At 38.5% G+C, this 21,441-nt stretch overlaps 1 protein-coding gene across 1 annotated transcript in view; it reads left to right on the plus strand.

Annotated features, from left to right (window-relative positions):
* Positions 1-21,441, plus strand: part of THSD7B (thrombospondin type 1 domain containing 7B) — a 1,037,490-nt gene that overhangs the window by 430,020 nt on the left and 586,029 nt on the right. The window lies entirely within an intron of this gene.

Here is a 21,441-nt window from a genome sequence, read left to right on the forward strand (position 1 = left end):
TTCTTCTATTACCCAGTGATGTGTAAGCAGGGTCTTATTCAGTTTCCATGTGATTGATTTTTTTTCTGTGCTCTTTCTGTTTTTAATTTCTACCTTGATGGCACTGTGGTCAGAGAAGATACTTTGAATTATCTCGATGTTTTGGATCTTGTTGAGGATTTCTCTTTGGCCTAAGATGTGGTCTATTCTGGACAACGTTCTATGTGCATTGGAAAAGAATGTGTACTTTGCAGCTGTTGGGTGGAGTGTTCTATATATGTCTGTGAGGGCAAGTTGGCTGATTGTGCCCTTTAGGTCTTCTGTATCTTTGCTGAGTTTCTATTTAGATGTTCTGTCCTTTACCAAGAGTGGTGTGTTGAACCCTCCTACTATTATTGTGGAACTGTCAATTTCTCTTTTCAGTGTCAGAGTTTGTTTTATGTATTTTGGAGCCCTGTCATTGGGTGCGTAGATGTTTATTATGGTTATGTCTTCATGATGGATCATCCTCTTAATCGTTATATAGTGTCCTTCTTTGTCTTTTAAGGTGCATTTTCTTTTAAAGTGTATTTTTTCTGAGATTAGTATTGCCGCTCCAGCTCTTTTCTGGTAGTTGTTAGCTTGATATATTTCTTTCCAACCTGTGCCTTTTAATAAACTCGCGTCTTTGTTTTTAAGGTGTGTTTCTTGTAAACGGCATATAGATGGATCCTGTTTTCTTATCCATTCTGTCACTGTCCGTCTCTTTATGGGTGCATTGAGTCCATTTACATTCAGTGTAATTATTGATAGATGTGAGTTTGTTGCTGCCACTTTGTAGTGTTTTTTTTTCTTTTTTTTGTGGTGCTGACGTTTTCGTTATTCTTCTTACTCTCCAGTGCTGAATTACTTTTGTTTATGGATTTTTCTTTCATTTGTTTTTGTAAGTTTTGTTTTTGCTGAGACTTCATGTTTTTCCTCTTTATTTTTATGAATATGCTTGTTAACTTTCTTTGTGGTTACCGTGAAATTTTCCCTTATCTTTCTAAGTTTGAAGCAGTCTATTATTGCTTGGTATCGTCTTACCTTCCTCTCCATTAGAAGGTTCTATACCTACACCGTTTATTCCCTCTTTTATTGTTCTAATGTTGTTGTCAATTACAGATTAACTGCTCTGATTCCCTGTTGTATTTCTTTTGGTTTTGGATAGTCCTTGAGAGTTCATTTCCTAGATTGGTTTCTGGGTGGTACGATCCTGTGTCCTAGATTCAGCCTGTGAGCTGAAGTTGTTCTCAGATTGAAGAATTCCCTTTAATAATTCTTGTAAATTTGGTTTGGTTTTTACATATTCCCTTAATTGTTGTTTATCTGGAAATGACCTAATTTCACCATCATATTTGAACGAGAGTTTTGCATGATACATTATTCTTGTTTGGCAGTTTTTTTCTTTCAGGGTTTTATATATGTCATCCCACTGCCTTCTTGCCTGTATGGTTTCTGCTGAAAAATCTGAGCTTAGTGTTATTGTTTCTCCTCAGTATGTGACTTCTTTTTTTTCACGAGCTGTTCTCAGGATTCTTTGTCTTTGGTTTTGGCGAGTGTGATTATGATAGGCCTTGGTGATTTTGTTTTGGGGTCTATCCTATATGGGGTTTGTTGAGCTTCTTTGATGGCCATCTTTTCATCTTTCATGATATTGGGGAAGTTTTCTGTCAGCCATTCTTCAGTGAGCCTCTCTGTGTTTTTTGTTTTCTCCCCTGTTCTGGAACTCCGATCAGTTGCAGATTTTTGCTTTTGATTGTATCCCACATAGCTCTCAGTGTCTCTTCATTTTTCTTTGTTCTTTTTTCTGAGTTTTGCTCAAACAGAGTTGTATCTAAGTGTTTGTCTTCAATTCCACTGATCGTGTCTTCCACCATTTCACATCTGCTCTTCAGCCCTTCTATGACACTGTCCATTTCTGAAATCTTGTTATTTATCTTTTGTATTTCTAATGGTTGTTTTATATATTTTCTAGTTGTGAATTTATTTTGGCGTTTTGTTCCTGCATTATTTTCTTGAATTCTTCCATTTTTTGCTGTGTATTTTCCATGAATTTGTCTGTTTTTTCATTTTTTTTTTGCTTTTTGCTTCGAATCTTGGATAATTCTGAGTATTAGAGATTTGAATCCCCTGTCAGGTAGTTCTAGTGCCTTTTCTTCCAGTGGAAAGTCATCTGGTGTTTTATTTTGGTTGCCTACTAGAACCATCCTGTCCTGTTTTTGTGAATGTTTTGATTTTGTCTGCTGTCTTTGGTGCATTCAGTAGTTATTTTTCTCATTTATTGATTGTAGGTTTGTTTGCTAATCTGTGGGCATGATACTTTTCACCTCCTTCTCCAATTGGCAGGGTCAGACGCTCAGATACGGTACAGCAGTGCACGTCCAGCTGAAGAGGAATTATTGGGATGGGTTGTTTGTGGTACTTTCTACCGCCACCAGGGCGGGTTGGTAATCAGTGCAGGGCAGGTTCTGGTAGGTCGTGCCTGTGCTGCTTGGTGGTGTGATGTTAAGCGCACGGTGCAGGTAGGCAGGATGGATGGGGAGAGATTGTTATGTGTGGGACTAAGATGGATAAGGGAGAGAGGAGGGAGGAACAGGAGCCAAAAGCATACAAACAAAAAAGAGTCCTAGGGGAGCCTGCCGTTGGAGTGGAGAGATGAGATACTATGAAATGGAGAAAAACAAAAAGGAGATGAAGAAGAAAAAGAGAAAAGAATGAATAAATAAAAATTAGGAAGGAAAAAGAACAGCAAAGCTCCCAGGGATCCCACTGGTGTGGCTACGAGGTTTGCGGAATTTGTTTTCAGGTGTTGCAGTACAGGCTGGCTAGAAGGCATAGAAGTATTCAGTGCCAGATATTCAGGGAACAGGAAGAGAAGGAAGGTATAGAGAGACGAGAAACTGAGTAATGAAGAAAGACAAAAAGGGAAAAAGAGGGAAAAGAAAACAAAAGAATTTTTAAAAAAGCAAGAAAAGCCCCTCAAAAAACAGGAAAAAAAAAAAAACCCGCAGGAAAAGAAATGCCCTCAGGGATCCCTCTGCGCGTCTGCACAAGCCAAGGGTGTTGTTCCCAAGCCGCACAGTACTGCCTGGCCAGAATGGGCTCCCAACTTGAAAAAAGGAGAAGAAGACAAACAAACAATTCAAAACAAACAAACAAAAGTCCCAGGATCCCACCAGTGTGGCAGCCCAGACGGGAAGCAGTTCCACACTCGAATGGATGTCCGCAGCCCTTTAGGAAGAAGGAAAGATGGCGCCTGGAGCCAGGTATTTGAGTGAAAGGAGGAGGAGGTGGTGAGAGATACGGAAGAAATCAAAAGAAGCGGAAAAATGCAACACCAGCAGCCAACAGATGGCACTCAGGGAGCCAGCCAGTGCGGGCAGTTGGAATCCAAGCACCGGTGCTTCCTGTACAAGGGACTTTGGCTGCAGGAAGCACAAGAAGCCGAGTGGTGGTGAAGAAGGGTGGGAGGTGGGAATGCGTATATTGCAAATTACCAGTTGTGTTGTCTTGCGCTGGAACCTCTGTGAAGCTGCTTTCTCGTACCCCGTATTTGCTGGTCTCCAATGAGAGTTCAAGATGGCGGATTTGCGCTGCATTAGCTGATAGGGGACCTCTTCATGAATGTCTCCTCGGTCTCCATTCTCTGTCAGTTTTCTCACTCCATTTGGTGCTTGGCTGAGTTCTTTATCTCTTCGTTTGATGTTTTAGAGTTTCAGGATGCCTCTTTTCTCTGTTTGGCTTAGTTTTTCTGATCTTTGCTGTAGAGGGATGGCGTGGTGATTCTTCCTAGAGCGCCATTTTGCTGGAAGTCGATAATGTGATTCTTTTCTTTCCTTTTATTTATGTGGTGGATTATGCTGATTGATTTTCTAATGTTGAACCACCATCCTTGCATAGCTGGTATGAATCCTACTTGGTCGTGGTGTATTATTGTTTTGATATGCTGCTGAATTCTGTTGGCTAGAATTTTAAGAATTTTTGCGTCTATATTCACGAGAGACATTCTTCTTTCATTTTCTTTTTTAGTGGCGTCTTTGCCTGGTTTTTGTATCAGGGTTATGCTGGCTTCATGGAATGAATTCAGAAGTGTCGCTTCCTTTTCTATGTTCTGAAATAGTTTGAGTAGTATTGGTATAAGCTCGTCTCTGAATGTTTGGTAGAATTCTCTTGTGAAACCATGTGGGCCAGGGCTTTTTTATGTTGGGAGTTTTTTTTTTTATTATTATTACATTTTCTATCTCTTCTCTTGTTACGGGTTTGTTCAGATATTCAACATTACTTTGTGTTGGTTTGGATAGGTAGTGTGTTTCTAGAAATTTATCCATTTCCTCTAGGTTTTCAAATATGTCGAAGTATAATTTTTCATAATACTCTGTTATGATCCTTTTTATTTCAGTTGGGTCTGTTGTAATGTCCTGCATTTCATTTCTTATTTGGGTTATTTGTGTCCTCTCCTGTTTCTTTTTTTTGTCAGTCTGGCCAGTGGTTTGTTGATTGTGTTGATTCTTTCAAAGAACCATCTTTTGGTTTTGTTGATTCTTTCTATTGTATTTCTATTCTCTATTTCATTGATTTCTTCTCTGATCTTTATTATTTCCTTTCTTCTAGTGGCTGTGGGCTTTTTTTGCTGTTCTGTATGTGTTGGATTTGTGTAGTTAACGTTTTGATTTTGTCCCTTTCTTCTTTTCTGATGTATGCATCTATTGCTATAAATTGTCCTCTGAGGACTGCCTTTACTGCATCCCAAAGGTTTTGGTGTGGTGTGTTGTCATTCTCATTTGATTTTAGGAAGTTTTTGATTCTATCTCTGATTTCTTCTAATACTGAGTGGTTTGTAAGAAGGGTGTTATTCAATTTCCATGTAACTGATTTTGTTTTCCTTGCTCTTCTTGTTGTTAATTTCTAACTTGATGGTATTGTGGTCAGAGATGATACTTTGTGTTTTCTCAAGGTTTTGGATTTTGTTTAGGGGTACTCTGTGGCCTAAGATGTGGTCTATTCTGGAGAACGCTCCATGTCCCTTGAAAAAGAATGTGTACTTCACAGCTGTTGGGTGCATTTTTTATATATGTCTATAAGGTCAAGCTGGCTAGTTGTGCCCTTTAGGTCTTCTGTATCTTTGTTGAATTTCCTTCTAGATGTTCTGTTCTTTACCAAGAGTGGCGTGTTAAAGTCTTCTATTATTGTGGAACCGTAAATTTCTCTTTTCAGTGCTGCGAGAGTTTTGTTTTTTTTATGTATTTTGGAGCCCTATCATTGGGTGTGTACATATTTATTATGGTTATGTCTTCATGCTGGATCGTTCCTGTAATTATGATATAGTGCCCTTGTTTATCTTTTATGGTGGATTTTGTTTTGAAGTCTATTTTATCTGAGATTAGTATTGCCACTCCTGCTCTTTTTTGGTAGCAGTTTGCTAGATATATTTTTTTCTATCCTTTGATTTTTAATAAATTCACATCTTTGTTTCTAAGGTGTGTCTCTTGTAGATAGCATATTGATGGATCCTGGTTTTTTATCCATTCTGTCACTGTCTGTCTCTTTATGGGTGCATTTAGGTCATTTACATTCAGTGTAATTATTGATAAGTGTGAGTTTATTGCTGTCATTTTGTAGTGTTTTTTTTGTGGTGCTGATGTTTTCTTTGTTCCTGTTACTCTCCTGTGCTGAATTACTTTTGTTTGTGGATTTTTTTTCCATTTCTTTTGTTTTTATAGATTTTATTTTTAGTGAGACTTTATGTTTTTCTTCTTTATTTTGAAGAGTATGTTTGTTTACTTCCTTTGTGGTTACCTTGAAATTTATCCTTATCTTCCTAGGTTTGAACCAGTCTATTATTACTTGGTATCACCTTGCCTTCCTCTCCATTAGAAGGTTCTATACCTACACCGTTTATTCCCTCTTTTATTGTTCTGATGCTGTTTTCATTTACAGATTAACCTCTCTGTTGTAATTCTTTTGGTTTTGGATAGTCCTTGAGAGTTCATTTCCTACGGTGGTATCTGGCTGTTAGGATCCTGTGTACTAGATTCAGCCTGTTGTCTGATGTTGTTTGTTCTCAGACCAAGAGCTCCCTTAAATAATTCTTGTAAGTTTGGTTTGGTTTTTACATATTCCCTTAATTTCTGTTTATCTGGAAATGACCTAATTTCACCATCACATTTGAATGAGAGTTTTGCAGGATATATTATTCTTGGCTGGCAATTTTTTTCTTTCAAGGTATATGTATATCATCCCATTGCCTTCTTGCCTGCATGGTTTCTGCTGAAGGATCTGAGCTTAGTCTTATTGTTTCACCTCTGTATGTGAAATTTTGTTTTTCTCGAGCTACTCCCAGGATTCTTTGTCTTTGGTTTTAGCGAGTGTGATTATGACATGCCTCACTGATGGTCTTTTGAGATCTATCCTATATGGGGTTCATTGAGCTTCTTGGATGGTCAGCTTTTCATGTTTCATGATATTGGCGAAGTTTTGTGTCAGCAATTCTTCAGTGATCCTCTTTTTGTTTTCTATTTTCTCCTCCTGTTCTGGAACTCTGATCACTGGCAGATTTTTGCTTTTGATTGTATCCCACATAATTCTCAGTGTTTCTTCATTCTTTTGTCTGATTTTTCCTCAGAGTTGTCTCCAAGAGTTTGTCTTCAGTTTCACTGATCCTGTCTCCCATCATTTCAAACATGCTCCTTAGCCCTTCTGTGACTCTGTCCACTTATGGAAACGTTGTTGTTTATCTTTTGGATTTCTAATTGTTGTTTTTGTATGAGTTCTAGTTGTGAATTTATTTTGGCATTTTGTTCCTGTATTATTTTCCTGAACTCTTCCATTTTTTTGTCTGTATTTTCCATGAATTTGTCTATTTTTTCTTAATTTTTGTCTGCTTTTTGCTTCAACTCTTGGATAGCTCCAAATATTAGAGATTTGAATTCCCTATCAGGTAGTTGTATTACCTATTTTTCTACTGGAAAGTCATCTGGTGTTTTATTTTGGATGCCTATTGGAAGCATACTGTTCTGTTTTTTTATATGTTTAGGTATTGTCTGCTGTCCTCGACACATTCTGTAGTTATTTTCATTTATTAGTTGTAGATTTGTTTGTTTTGTCCTGCATTTTTGTTTTATTTGGTTATGTCTGAACAGGCGGGCTGTGCGTTCTTTGTTGTTGGCTCATCTTTGGGCACGATACTTATCACCTCCTTGTCCAATGGGCAGGGTCAGTCACTCAGCTATGGTATAGCACGACAGGTTCAGCTGAAGGGAAGTTGCTGTGATGGGTTGTTTGTGGCACATACTAGGGCCAACAGGGCACACCAGGAATCAGTGCACAGCAGGTTTTGGTAGGCCATGCCAGTGCTGCTCCAGGATATGATGTTCAATGCACGGTGCAGGTAGGCAGGAAGGAGGGGAGAGATTGTGATGTGTGGAGCTAAGATGGGTATGGGAAAAAAGAGAGAGAGGAGTGAGAAACAGGAGCCAAAAACAAACAAAGAAACTAACAAAAGAGTGCTAAGGCAGCTTGCTGTTGGAGAGATGAGAAATCGAGAAATGGATAAAAACAAAAAGGAAAGAAAAAGGGTAAAAGAAAAAAATAAGTAAATAAAAATTAGAAAAAGTAAAAAGTAAAGAAAAGCTCCCAGGGATCCCACTGGTGTGGCTGCGAAGACTGGGGAAGTGGCTCCCAGGCTTTGAAGGACAACCTGTCTAGTATGGGTAGAGGTGTCACCTAGCACCAGTATTCAAGAGACAAGAAGAAAAGGTAAGTATAGAGATGAGAAACTGAGAAATTAAGAAAGACAAACAGGAAAAAAGAGAAAAGAAGCCAAATACAAAAACAAAAAAAAAGGAAGTGCTGCTAAGGATCCCACTGCACACCTGTACAGACTGGGGAAGTAGCTCTCAAGCCATGCAGTACAGCCTAGCTAGAAGGGGCTCCCAATCTAAGCAAAGAAAAAGAACAAACAAATAAAGAAAAGAAAAGAAAACAAACAAAAAAGCCCCACGGATCCCACTAGCATGGTGGCCCAGTCTGGACAGCAGTTTCACAGTTGAGTAGCATTTCATAGCCTTTCAAGGAGAAGCAAAGGTGGCACAGGGCACCAGGTATTGGAGAGAAAGAAGGGTGAGGTCTTGAGAGATATGGAAGAAACCAAAAGAAGCCGGAAAAAGCAACATCAACAACAAACAAATGGCACTCAGGGAGCTGGCCAGTGTGGGTGGGTAGAATCGCAGTGGCACAGGACTGAAGCTGGTGCCTCCTGACCAAGAGATTGTAGCTGCAGGAAGCAGAGGAGGCTGAGTGTGGGTGAAGAAGGGTGTGGGATGGGAAAGCATATATCACTGGTTGTTGATTGTTCTGTCTCCTGCTGTGAGCTCTGCGAAGCTGCTTTCTCCTACTCCCTGTTCGCTGATCTCCAACAGGAGTCCAAGATGGTGAATTTGTGCCTCGTTAGGTGATAAGGGTTATCTGCACATATCTCTCCTCCCTATCTGTTCTCTGTCAGTTTCTTATTCCATTTAGTGCTTGGCTGAGTTCTTTATCTTTTCATTTGATGCTTAGGGTTCCAGGATTGACATTTGTCCCTATTTGACTTAGTTTTTCGGGTCTTTGCTGTGGAGGGCTGGCGTTTTGCTTCTGTCTAAAGCACCATGTTACCCTTAAAGCCCTCTAAAAATATGTATTAATTTGGTAAGTAAAAGTAGAGACAAACATTCATTTTTTTTTCAAAAATAATTTATTATGCACCAGCTATGTTTTAGGCTCTGTACCAGGCAGTAGTGTTATAAAAGGTGGCCCCTCCCTGGTAATTTACAGTCTTTACACTGGAAAAGCAATTGAACTAAGAGTTATGCTATAGTGTCATAAGTCCTGAGATTGTTATATATATAAGATGGTTAAAACAATTTAATAATGCCTGAGGGTAATCTTCATAGCAGAGATAATACTGGAAGGGAGTTTAGAGGTTCAGTGGAAGGAAATGTTCTGAACAAGAGCTAGGACATGTGAAAAGGAGTAGGGGTGTGAATGTCATGGTGCGCTTAGTGGAGGCACATGAAAGAGTCTGAGGAGACCACAGGGAATAAGGGGATTATGATGACACTGGAGAACTAGGCCTTTTCTGCCATTCAGAAGTGAAGTCTTTATTTTTGAGATGATTGGTACTTATTGCAGACTTATTTCCCCCCACTGGCAGCTTTTAAACAGAGAAGGAATCTTATAGTTTTAGCTATAGTTAAAGAAGTAAAAATGTCAGAATGCTAAGGGAATTCTCATGAGTACTCATCTTCTATTTTCCAGCTTATCTGAGTGTCCGAGAAGTTTTTGAGGTATGAAATAATTTACAGTTTGAACAGATGAAGAGATTCCTTACAGAGCAATTGGAGGAGATATTCCACCACCCTTTGAAAGACTGGAAATGTCCTTTGCCTGTCTTTTGAAATTGGTTTTAACGTCAGTAAGCTCCTTTGGGTGGGAGAACATGGTATCAGGAAGGTAGTGAGCTTAGAGCTTTCCTTAATATCTACTTTAGAAAGAAATGAGACAGTTTAAACGGGGTTTCAGCATTTTCTCTACCTTTATGCTAACAGAGAAGCAGAGATAACAGAAGGAAATAACCTTTGCTAATTAAGCAAAAGGGTATTTGACAGCAGTTCACATGAGGCCAAGAGAAACAAGGCACTTGCCTGTAATCTTTCTAGCTTCGAAACATCCTCAATTATATGGATTAGGAAGGTAGGACAAAGTCAGCAAAGGGGAGCGGAAGGTAATTTAGCAACAGGCAGATCTCTAGATTCTTCATAGCAAATAGTTAGGCAGTAATGGAAGGAGATAGAGAAGAGTCTGGCTGGAGGTGGGGAGGTGGGTGAAGGCAGGTGATTGATACTAAGTTTTTAACAACAACAACAAAAGAGTCTTAATAACTCAATCCCCAGGGATCTTTCCTTTAATATGCAGTTTATCTTTCTTTCTAAATCTTGAACCTACAAACTGTCTAGGATAGAACTGGGGACTAGAATATCCATTTTGCCCGTAGGTGGTTGATACAGCATCCTAGCTCCACAGATGCTCCGGATCTACAGTTCTGATTCCATCTCCTTCCTGTGTGAGAAGAATACTTAGAATATCACACTGTCATAGGCTTGGGGTAGGCAGCTTGATTTCCCAAAGTGTCTGCAAATGAAAGGAGTTATGAGAGTTGGTGAAAGTAACGTTTACCGCATTGTTTAATCCCTACCATATTGTAGCAGAGATAAACATAGATCATATAAATCATGTACACACACACATACAGGCGCAAATGGTTAAGCGCCTGGCTACTAACTGAAGGGTTGAAGGGTTGATGGTTCAAACCCACACAGAGGCACCTTGGGAGAAAGACTTGGCATTCTGCTTCTAAAAAGTCATAGCCATGGAAACTCTATGGAGTAGAGTTCCTACTCTGCAACACATGAGGTCTCCGTGAGTCGGGATCAACTCAATGGCAGTGGGTTTGCTTTTGGTGTGTGTGTGTGAACAAAAAAAACAAACCTGTTGCTGTTGAGTTCATTCCAGCTCATAGGAACCCTTAGAACATGGTAGACCTGCCCCATAGGATTTCCAAGGAGCAGCTGGTAGATTCAAACTGCCAACCTTTTGGTTAGCAGCTGAGCTCTTAACCACTGTGCCACCAGGGCTCCGGTATATATCTCTATCTCTATGTATCTGTGTATCTATGTATTTATGTATGTATGTATCTATCTATCTATCTATCTAATATTTGAATATAACTCTCAGAGTGTGAAAGCTGAGAAAAGGTTAGAAAAGGAACATTAAATACTTAGAGATAACTGTGTCACCAGGAGTCTAAATTAAGATTTGGTTTTGTTTCACAGTATTGGTATCTTAAGTTTAGTGATTTTTTAAATCAAGTGTAACAAACTTACCTTAGTGTGATATAACAAAAGTTTATTGCATTACTGTGCTTAGCAAGAATATCAAAACGTTCCTACTTTAAGTCATTAAATTATTAGGCCATTTTTAACATTAAAAATTTCCTCATTTATTTAGCTCAAGGTATAATTCACATGATTCAAACGAGAGCAGAAGAGAGGTGCCCTGGGCAAATGAGAAAGGCAGAACATTTGAGGAGAAAGCCTAACATTGAGTAGCGGTTACTCCTGGGAAAACTAAATAAGAGAATTATACAGGCTTTTTGATAACATGTGGGTCTTGCTTAATTTGATCTAAAGAAGAAGGATACAGTTTCTCCTTTGTGCAGTTTATTATATATTTTTGTTATGTATTTCTTCACAATTAACAAAAATGCTTTGATAACTCAATACTGTGTGTTGCTGAAACCAAAGCTTGTGGTATTATGGAGGAAGGAGATTGTCAGGAACCTAGAGAACTAAATATGAGTTTGGACTTTTCCAGTTGTTTGAATAGTAATATTTCAGTCTTCCAGATCTTATAGCACTTGGTCCACACCCTTGTTTGCCCCATTAGCTTCTAAAAGTCCTTGAAGGACTTAACTGAGACACCTTCTCCTTTGTATTTCTAATTACCAGTCCTTACCATATAAAAGGAAAATAGTAATGTTTATGGAATATAAAATGGAAAACTCCCCAAGACTAGAGTATGATATGCTGGGTTTGTTGAATTCTTTTTCTTTTTCTTTTTTGGATGTATAGAGAAAGGAATTGTTTTACTCTTGATGAAACCAAAATTATCTCTATCTGGACATCAACACAGGGCCAGGTGGTCCAGACGTACTGGAATGGAGTCAGATGAAATAGATCTAAGGCTCAAGTAGTGACAGAAAGTGGTCCCTGGGAGATGACTGGGGAGGAATGTAAAGGAGAGAAATACAAGAGGGTCACTGGGCCAGGGAGATCAGCCTGGACTGAAATGATGGCTTTGCCCAGTAGTCTTGGCCTATGTCACTAGCCAGTTGCTTTTTTCCTAATAATTTCCAGAGTTAAAATGTATCCCTCTTTTGTTATTTAGAGGAAACAGATTATGGAAACTATAAATGGTTTCAGATTGTTTACTTCTATCAATGTTACTTTTGACCTCTTTAAAAGACTAGGAGGAGAGATGAGGCAGTTAAACAAATAAATACAGAAATGAGGTAAGTACCTTAAGAGAAAATGGGAATTTAGGGGAAGGAGAGATTAAACCAGTGGGGTGTGGGGGTCTTACGGTTGATTTGTGGAGAAGAAATCTTTTACCTGGGTCTTAAAGGAAGGGCATGGTTTAGATAGGTGTACATGTGAAGAGGACAGAATCCCAGGTGAGGAAAGCAATGGGAATAGAACAGAGTTAGAAAGTCATGGAACATGTTTAGAGTAAAACCAATAATCGAGTCAGACATGAATGTGGAGTGGATGAAGATAAGGACTATGGATTAGGGTAAGATGTAGAATTCTAGGCTGTACTGTTAGGCTTTATGACGATCAGAATATGAGATTGTAAGAATTGAGCTATTACCCTGCCCAACACTCTGTGGTCCAACAATACTGAACATCTTTCACACTCCAGGGTTTTGTAAGCAGTCTCTACCTGACCACCATCCTAGTGTATCCCCCTTTTTCACCACCCTTACACACACACTCCCTGGCTCAGAACTATCACCTGGCTAACCCGGGCTACTTAGAAATTGTTTCATGTGGGAACTCTTTTAGATGATGTAGCCATCTCTCTTTATCAGCTATCATCACACTTTATCTCACTGCACTGTAATTGCTTGTTTGTGTGTACTGGTAAGTGGGCTACTGTGCAAGCTCTCTGAGGTCAAGGACCACATCGGTGTTGTTCACTATTGTTTCTCCAGCACTTGGCACAGTATGTGGCACGTAAAAGATGCTTGTATTGAATGCAAGCTTTATGCACCTTAACAAATTTATTTTTACCACCTTCTTTCTAATTATTGATGCTGTATCAGCACTAGGCTGCCAGTGCACTTTCAGACTTGCATAAAACACCACGTTGTGGTGCATGGGATCTGGCTTCCTCAGTAGCCACTGAGGGGCTGCTTATTGCAGCCTGAAAGATACAGCCTAGAAGTGTAGAGGAGTTAGCTCCCTTTGGGTTGAAACTTAACCAATGGGAAGAACAGTTTCCAAGGGAACAGGCTATTCCCAGTGCTCCTGTATATTATTCCCACGAGCAGTTTCTTCTTGCAGTCTTTCTAGAGAAATCCTGTTTGCCAAGCACACAGATCTGCTGAATCACCTGCTATAACATGTTTGTGGTTTGATGAGATATGGCAGCCAGCACAGTAACCCATCACAGAGCACTGCTTCACATTTCCTTCTTCACTCCCATTGTTTCCTCGCTGTCACCACCCTGGCCTTGCACCTTCCAAATAAAGTATTAACATCTAAATTTTCATATTAGGCTCTAGTTTTAGAGTCCTTCAGCTGCAGTAAAACTTAATGAATATGTGCTGAAAGAATGAATAAGAATACTGTTTTTAAAGATTGATTGCAATAGTCTAGATGAGACATAATAGGGACTTGAAGTATGGTTGGAAGCTATAAACAGCTCTTTTTTTCTTGCTCTTCTTCATTTTCCTTCTCTTCCTTCTTCCTCATCTCATTTTTCTTCCTCTTCTTGGTACTTTCTATATCTTTCTTCTTCCTCATAATCCAATTTTTCCATTTCTTCTCCTTCCTCCTCCACTTCCTCCATTTTTCATCTTGTATAAATCTTGAGAGCAAGACCACTTTTAGTAATTGTGGTAGACTTCACAACAGTTAGCACACTGCAAAAGGCCAATAAGAGCTCAGTAAATGTTTCTTGAACAAATGAATAAAAATCTCTGTACATAGTCTTACCATTTCAGTTTTGGGCATTTCTTTTTGCTTTGGGACAACTTTCTCTTCATTTCAGTTGTTCACATACACCTGCACTTCATTAATGAACAGTTTAGTTTGCTTTTTCAGAGTAGAAGATTGCATCTGGAGAAACACGCTGAGGTAGTCTATGTATGATCTTTAGTTGAGTGTCTCTCTCAACTTCATTTTGTCAGCTGGACTGGATTTCTCTCAAATACCAAGCCAAGAGGTTATGAGGTGCCTCTTGGCAGTGTAATTCCTGAAACAAAGTAACTTCTTCCAAATCTGTTTCTCCAGCCTTGTTGAATATGTGAAGTTACTGGCAAGTAGGATATAAAAGAAATACCCACTTATTGCCCAAACCTTCCTGCAGGAAAGCTTCACAGTTTTCTCATCAGCTTGGTCTAGTATTTAGCATTTTTTTCCATGCTGTAGTTTAAACTTCTCATCAGGCCCTGTCCTCAAGAGAGAATAGTCTCTTAGTAAATCTCTGTGTGCTTCAGAATGGTTAAATTGCTCCTTGTATCTTCTGGCCATTTTTTTCATGCATACTGAGGAAGGGATTGATTCCTTTGTCAAGAGAAAAGTTGGAAAACCAACTGAATTGTGATCTCTATGCTAATTCCAAGATTCTGTGAGTCTCCATTTGGGAGATATAATTGTAATTCATTTTATTCTTTTAAGATCTTCTTCTCTAAGATTTTAATTGTATTTATGGTTCTTGGCAAAAATTCATCCAAGTTGTCTCAATTTTTTCTATGCTTGGAGCTCAGTACTGGACAAAGCTATTTCTACTTGAATACTCTATAGGTATTTTTTATTCCATGTTCCCTGTACTGACTGTTCATTATCCTCCCACCCCCAGATCAGATTATTCTCTAGTGTTCCAAAATTCAGGAAATTGTCTCTCTTCCCGAAGTTGCTTATGCTGGTAATGTGGCCAATAGCCTTGGTATTTTACTGTTATTCATTCCTGTGAAAAATCCCATCTATCGCCACAGTCAATCTGTCACCAAATCTTGTTAATTCTACCTCCAAATATATATTTCATTTATCTATTCTGTGCAATTATTTCAGTCTGTCCTCATTTCTAGCATTATTTTGTATGGAAGACTACAGTAATTTCCTAACTGCATGCACATTTCTAAATAAAGAGAGATATAATTTATGTGCTTCAGCACATGGACTCTGCAGCCAAACTAAATCAGTTTCCATCCAGTTGATTCCTATTCATGGTGACCTCATGTATGTCAAAGTAGAACTGTTCTCCATAGAGTTTCCAATGGCTGATTTTTTAGAATAGATCGCCAGGCTTTTTTTCGAGTCACCTCTGGGTAGACTTGTACCTCCAATAATTCAGTTAGCAGTTCAGTGTGTTAACTATTTACACCATCCAGGGACCTCCAGAGACAAAATGTTGTCGTTGTTAGTTGCTGTTGAGTTGATTCTGACTCATGGCAACCCCATGTGTTGCAGAGTAGAACTGCTCCATAAGTTGTTGTTTTTTTGACTGTAATCTTAAGGGAAGCATATTGTCAGGCCTGTCTTCTGCATGCCTCTGGGTGGATTTGAACCACCAACTTTTAGGTTAGCATCCGGGTGCAAACTGTTTGCAACACCTACGGACCTTGCAAACAAACGAACCTCTGTCCAAATTCTTATTCTATCACTTACAAGCTCTGTAACCTTCAGTTTCCTCATCTGTAAAATAGGATAATGATAGTTTGTAACTCAGAGGCGTTCCGTGTGGATTAAATGAATTCACACATGTACACAAAGTCCTTAAAACAGTGCTTTATATAATAAGCACTTCCTCATAAATACTAGCTATTCTAAAATTTCTTCTCCACACTCCAGCCAAAACAATCTTATAAGGAAGCTTATCTGAATATATCATTCTCATGTAAAATGAGTTCACTACCTTCCCTGAACTCAAAATGCTTAACATAACCCACAGGGCCATGTATGATCTGGCCACTGCCTGCCTCTCCAGCCTCAACTTGCTCCAGTGTTCCAAAGACTAATTCCATTCCAGCTACACTGTGTGACCTTGGACAAGTTAGTTAACCTTTCTTTGCATGAGTTTTCACCTCTGGCTACAAGATACCATTACATCAGCTAGACAGCAGAGGGCATGAGGATTGTGGACCTGGAGTTTAAATATGTTGACTCAGAATTTATAGACTTCCACAGTCCATGGAGGAGAATTAGTTACTGTGGCCCAGTCTCAGTGGCGAGGAGTAAAAGGCAGAGAGGTCCGTGTTGCCTAGTAATTAAGAACATAGGTTCTAAAAGTGTGGCTGACCAGATTTGAGCACTACCTCCCCCATCATATCTGTATGCTACTGGACAAGTCACAGAGCCTCTCGAAGCCTCCAGTTTTCTCATCTGTAAAATCGGAATAACATTATAGTTAATAGGATTAAATGAGATGATCCATATTTAATGGGGGAAAAAAAATCATAGCACAGTGCCTGATACATAGTAAGTACTTAATGAGCACATGTTATCATGCTTTTCTTTCTTTAGATACTAAAGTCTTTGTTTATGCATTCAGACATTAATTGGGGCCCTGACATAGGCTAAGCACAGTGCCAAATACTAAGGACACAAGATAAACGAATCAACCTTAAATGTGAGGATGTCAGACTCAAGTTGGAGAAAGATGGAAAGAAATCATGTCAATGTAATATGATGAATGTTATATTCTAGATGTGTGCAAAATATTTTTCAAGTGCAAGAGTAAACAGTACACAAACTAGAAGAGCAAGTAAATAAATGTAATGTGTTAATGTATTAAAATGCAAATCTGTAAAAATGAGAAAGCTGGAATATGATCCAACAGAAAAGTCTCTTTCACCAATAAGATTATTGATCTGTTATCTTTGGGAAGGAGTAAAATTAAAAAAAAAAATTAACAATTAGTAGGACATACACAGGCACTGGCCAGGACACTTTACTAGTGTGCAGGGAGTGGCTATCGATCCTGCTTATGGTATTGAGTTTGCATAAGGAGTCACTTCTTAAGCTACTTAGCAGTGAACATCTACTTGAAATTAGTTCACTAAGAAAAAGACACTACTCTAAAAAAATCTCAAAATGCAGTATGTATTCAGAGTTCACTGAGACAGATTTGGAGCTTAAACCCTAGGAATTTGGTATAGCAGCATTTCATTCAAACCATTCCAGTTGACTCTAATGCAGAGTTCACAGACCATGACTTCAGAAGCATTCTGCTGCTACAATTTGACACAGAAAAAGTGGTGGATGTTAGAATCTTGGAACGAGAATAATAGAACAAATGACTCAAGTGTTTACTTTTTCAAAAAATTTCTCAGAGCTGTTAAGTTGCTTAATTGAAATGTTGTAAGGTATCATTGAATCAGTCCCTGACTCATGGTGACCGTATGCACAATGGAACAAAAACACTGCCCAATCCTGCACCATCCCCATGATCGGTTATAGATTGAACCATTGTGACCCTTAGGGTTTTCATTGACTGATTTTCAGAAGTAGATCTCCAGGTCTTTCTTCCAGTTGATGTAAGTCTGGAAGCTCCTCTGAAGCTTGTGCAACATCATATCAATTAAAAAAAAAAAAAAAAACCCATTGCTGTCGAGTCGATTCCAACTCATAGCAACCCTATAGAATAGAGTAGAACTGCCCCACAGGGTTTCCAAGAAGCGGCTGGTAGATTCGAATTGCCGACCTTTTGGTTAGCAGCCAAGCACTTAACCACTGTGCTAACAGGGCCCCAAATGACTACCCAGGATTTCTTAGAACACAGAGAGAAAGGAGAATTGAGAAGTAAACAGTTTTGAAAGAACTGTAGAAAGGAAATGTAGGAAGAGCAATTTGTAAGCTCAAGTGTGAAAAAACTGATAAACACACAAATCAAAAAACATCAAGGGTCTATGATATCACCCTAACTTGCAAACCAACAGGTTAGCCTGACACAGTTTCATAGATATTGGCAGAAGACACAATACCTCTTGGTTAGAGATAAAGGATAGTTTATTACTGTCAGCAATATCAGTAGCCAGAGAATCATCATTTATGCCTGTTCCTCGAGCCCCCGTTCCCACAGTACCACACAGCGAGGGCGAGGGGGCTGAAAGCAAACCTAAAGAACCTTTACCCCTGAAGCAGGCGTTATCTCTCTCTTCCAAGGCTATTTGCTGAACAAACACCCTTGGAAAGTTAGTCTGGAACAAAAGGTCTCAGTATCTCTGCTTACAAGGTGTGCAGAAATATGAGAGACCCATGGAGATTTGTCTCCCAACAAACAATACAAACACACACAACTTAATATATCTCTTCTCATTAAAAATGTTAAGTATAATGATTGTATATGGTTAGTGATCTGCTGATTTTCCGGTTATAATCAGGAGCTCCTATCTCCACTATATGAAACAACAAAATGCCCTGTATTCTCCAAGATCTTTCACTAAAAGCAGCATCACGTGTAAAGGATTTTAGATACCTTAACTTGCGGTGTTAATTTGCAGAAGGCAATTATTACAGCCAAAATATGTAAGCCAAAAATTATTTTATTTAGAAAGCAGCCTTTTTGTTTTGAGAAGTACAGTGTCCATGCTTTTTGGGGAATGTGTTCAGTTTCCCTGAATCAAATAGATATTATAGAGGTATTGAGCTTTTGATGTACATCTTCTTCCAGCAATGTATGAGAAAAATTTATTGTGAATAGAGAGAGATATATGTAACAGATTGGCTTCTACTGTAGAAACTCTTGAGATGTGAAATTTAAAATGATTCTGCCCAAATCATTGACCTGTAGAACAGATGTTCTGGAAATTCCACTCTAGAAAATTAAAGGTTTGCATTAATAGGTGAGTTGCCTGGGTAACAAAACGTTCCTTTTTAAATGTTTCTGTCAATTAATAAATGGAATATATGTGATCTTAGGAAATTAGAAACATTTATTTCATAATATTTTAGAATGTAAAAATGCTAAATCAAACAAAGTATAATTTTCTATTATTGTTTTTTTTTCTCCCAGTAATGTTGTTGCTCTTGCTTTTCCCTTGAGGAAAAATTGTCCAGACAACATTATTTTCTATAACTCTGATTTCTCTATAGGTTCTGTTGCCCTAATTCTCTGTACCATCCATTTGATATTTAATATCTACTAGCTACCTGGTGGGATTTGGTATTTTAATGCATAGGCTAATTTTCCCAACTAGATTCCGATCCATTAAGGGGCAGGACTATGTGCCGTTTATATAATATATAATATACAGCAGGTAAACCATAAATATTTTTATAGGTAAAACACTTAGATGCCTAATAATTCCTTAACACAAAAAACAAACTAATGAAAATGTTCATTGTGGAAATGTTCAAATGTACATAAAGTAGAGATAAAATGGAATTAAGTAGGAAGAAACACTGAAGTAACTGTGAATTACCCATTGCTGTTGAATCCATTCCGACTCCTGGTGACCCTGTAGGATAGAGTAGAATTGCCCTCAGGGTTTCCAAGGCTGTGAATCTTTATGGAAGCCAACTGCTACATCTTTCTCTTGTGGAGAGGCTGGTGAGTTCAAACCACTGACCTTTCAATTAGCAGCTGAGTGCACTTAACCACTTCAACACCAGAGCTCCTTGAACTGCGAATTAATGAAGTGAAATTTAATCCTGTCTGCAGCACTGATGATAATACTTACCTTGCGCAGGTGAGTTACCCAACTTTGGCTTCAACTTATTCCTGGAATCAGCTCAGCAGCACACAAAACAACAACAAAGTGGGGATAATTGAACGTATGCGTTCTCTGCCATGTGTGTATTAAACACCAGTGGGAAATATTGATTTTAAAATTAATTAAATTCTGAAGAAAATTTATTTATATTTTTTGTTATTATCTGTGATGCCTTCTCTTGCTGTAATAGAGTGAATTGGGAACACTACAGATAAATTAAATCCCCAAAATTCTGTATCTGCAATTTTATTTCCCACTAGTTAGGATATTCTGTTCAGGTGATCAAAAGCCTTTAGTATACTTTAGACTGGATAAAGCTGGCCACCACATCTATTATTTTTAAGACTGATAACTTCATTAAAATAAACTGCAATTATTTGATATAATAGTACCTTTCTACATTTATCTGCTTAAGTTAAGAGGAACTATTACTTAAACAAGATTTAAAGACATTTCGGTATCATTTAAGCAGTAATGGCCAACAACTCTGGTGATATGAATCACCTACAGTATGAAACATATTACTTCCTGGGCTCCTCCACTGGAGATTCTGATTCCGTGTGCCTAGTCTGGGCCTGGGATGTTTTAATTTAATTTTTTTTTTAGTAAAACAGATTATTCTTATCAACAAGGAAGGTTAGGAAGGATTGGCATAACCCCATATTTTTATCCTAAGATTTGAAAATTGAGATCTGCAGTAGTTGCAACTTTCTGAATCCTCACAGTTGATCAGTGACAGACCTAAGACCCAAGCGTAGTCTTCTAACACCTTGGCTGTTTCTCCATCACGCAGGACCGGGCAGTGTTACATTCTGTTGTACATAGGGTCGCTATGAGTTGGAACCGACTAGATGGCATGTAACAGCAACAGTAGCAAGTGGCTTCTTCTCAACTCCAAGCTAACCCTTCTATTCTCTTTGTGCAGGTGAAGGTTAGAAGTTGAGGTATTACCTTGGTAATGTTGTTGTGACCGTTCTTGTGATCTTTATTAACTGAGACAGTGGAATTGTAATGCGAAATGTCTTAAGATTAAGACGGGGCTGGATTAGTTTTCTGGTGCAAACCTCTCTCAGATACAGTGGTTTCCTCTGGAAGCTTCCAGAGTGTGGTATCAGGTTCCATGCTAGAGATAAGTAATTCACTACTCCACAAAGTTCCAATTATTACATAGGCTTTTCCCTTATATTGAATTGCCTCTTACCAATTTCTGATCAGTTTGCCCAGTTCTATACTTACAAGCTGCATAAAATTTGTGTAATCTATTTTTCATGTAAATCCTTTCAAAAATTTAAAGACAGCCTCTACAAATACTCTCTACAGTTTCTATCTATACCAAATACCCCTACTATTCAACTTTTCCTCATGGGTCATATTTTTATACCCTCTCATCATAAAGGATGCTTCATGAACTCTAATTATCTCATAATGAAGTATGATTTTCTTTCTGTGTAGTTACTGTCTATTTAAAAATGTGCCTTTGATTTATGCCTAGGCATAGTATCATGCTCATACTGAACAGACTGTGGAATCTACCCTCTTTAACTTTTTGAACAATGCTTCAGAATTGGTTTGTTTTCTCTTTCCCCTTCCATGTCCAAAATTCCCCATGCAGTATGGCTCAGAATAATGTATTTTAAAGCAGTATAAGAGGGGAAGGTTCATCAGAATAATGTATTTTAAAGCAGTATAAGAGGGGAAAGTTCATTTGGGTAAGGATGGAAAGTGGGGATTTTAATGGGACTTCTAGTTATGTGTGAGATCCCTGTATAGCACAAATGGTTAAGCACTGGACTACTAATCTAAAGGTTGACAGTTCTGACCCACCCAGAGGCACCTTGGAAGAAAGGCCTGGAAATCTGTCTCTGGAAGGTCACATCCTTGAAAAGCTTATGGATCAGTTCTCCTCT

The sequence above is a fragment of the Trichechus manatus genome, unplaced genomic scaffold (genome assembly GCF_000243295.1).
Source record: "Trichechus manatus latirostris isolate Lorelei unplaced genomic scaffold, TriManLat1.0 scaffold00033, whole genome shotgun sequence".
NCBI lineage: Eukaryota > Metazoa > Chordata > Mammalia > Sirenia > Trichechidae > Trichechus > Trichechus manatus.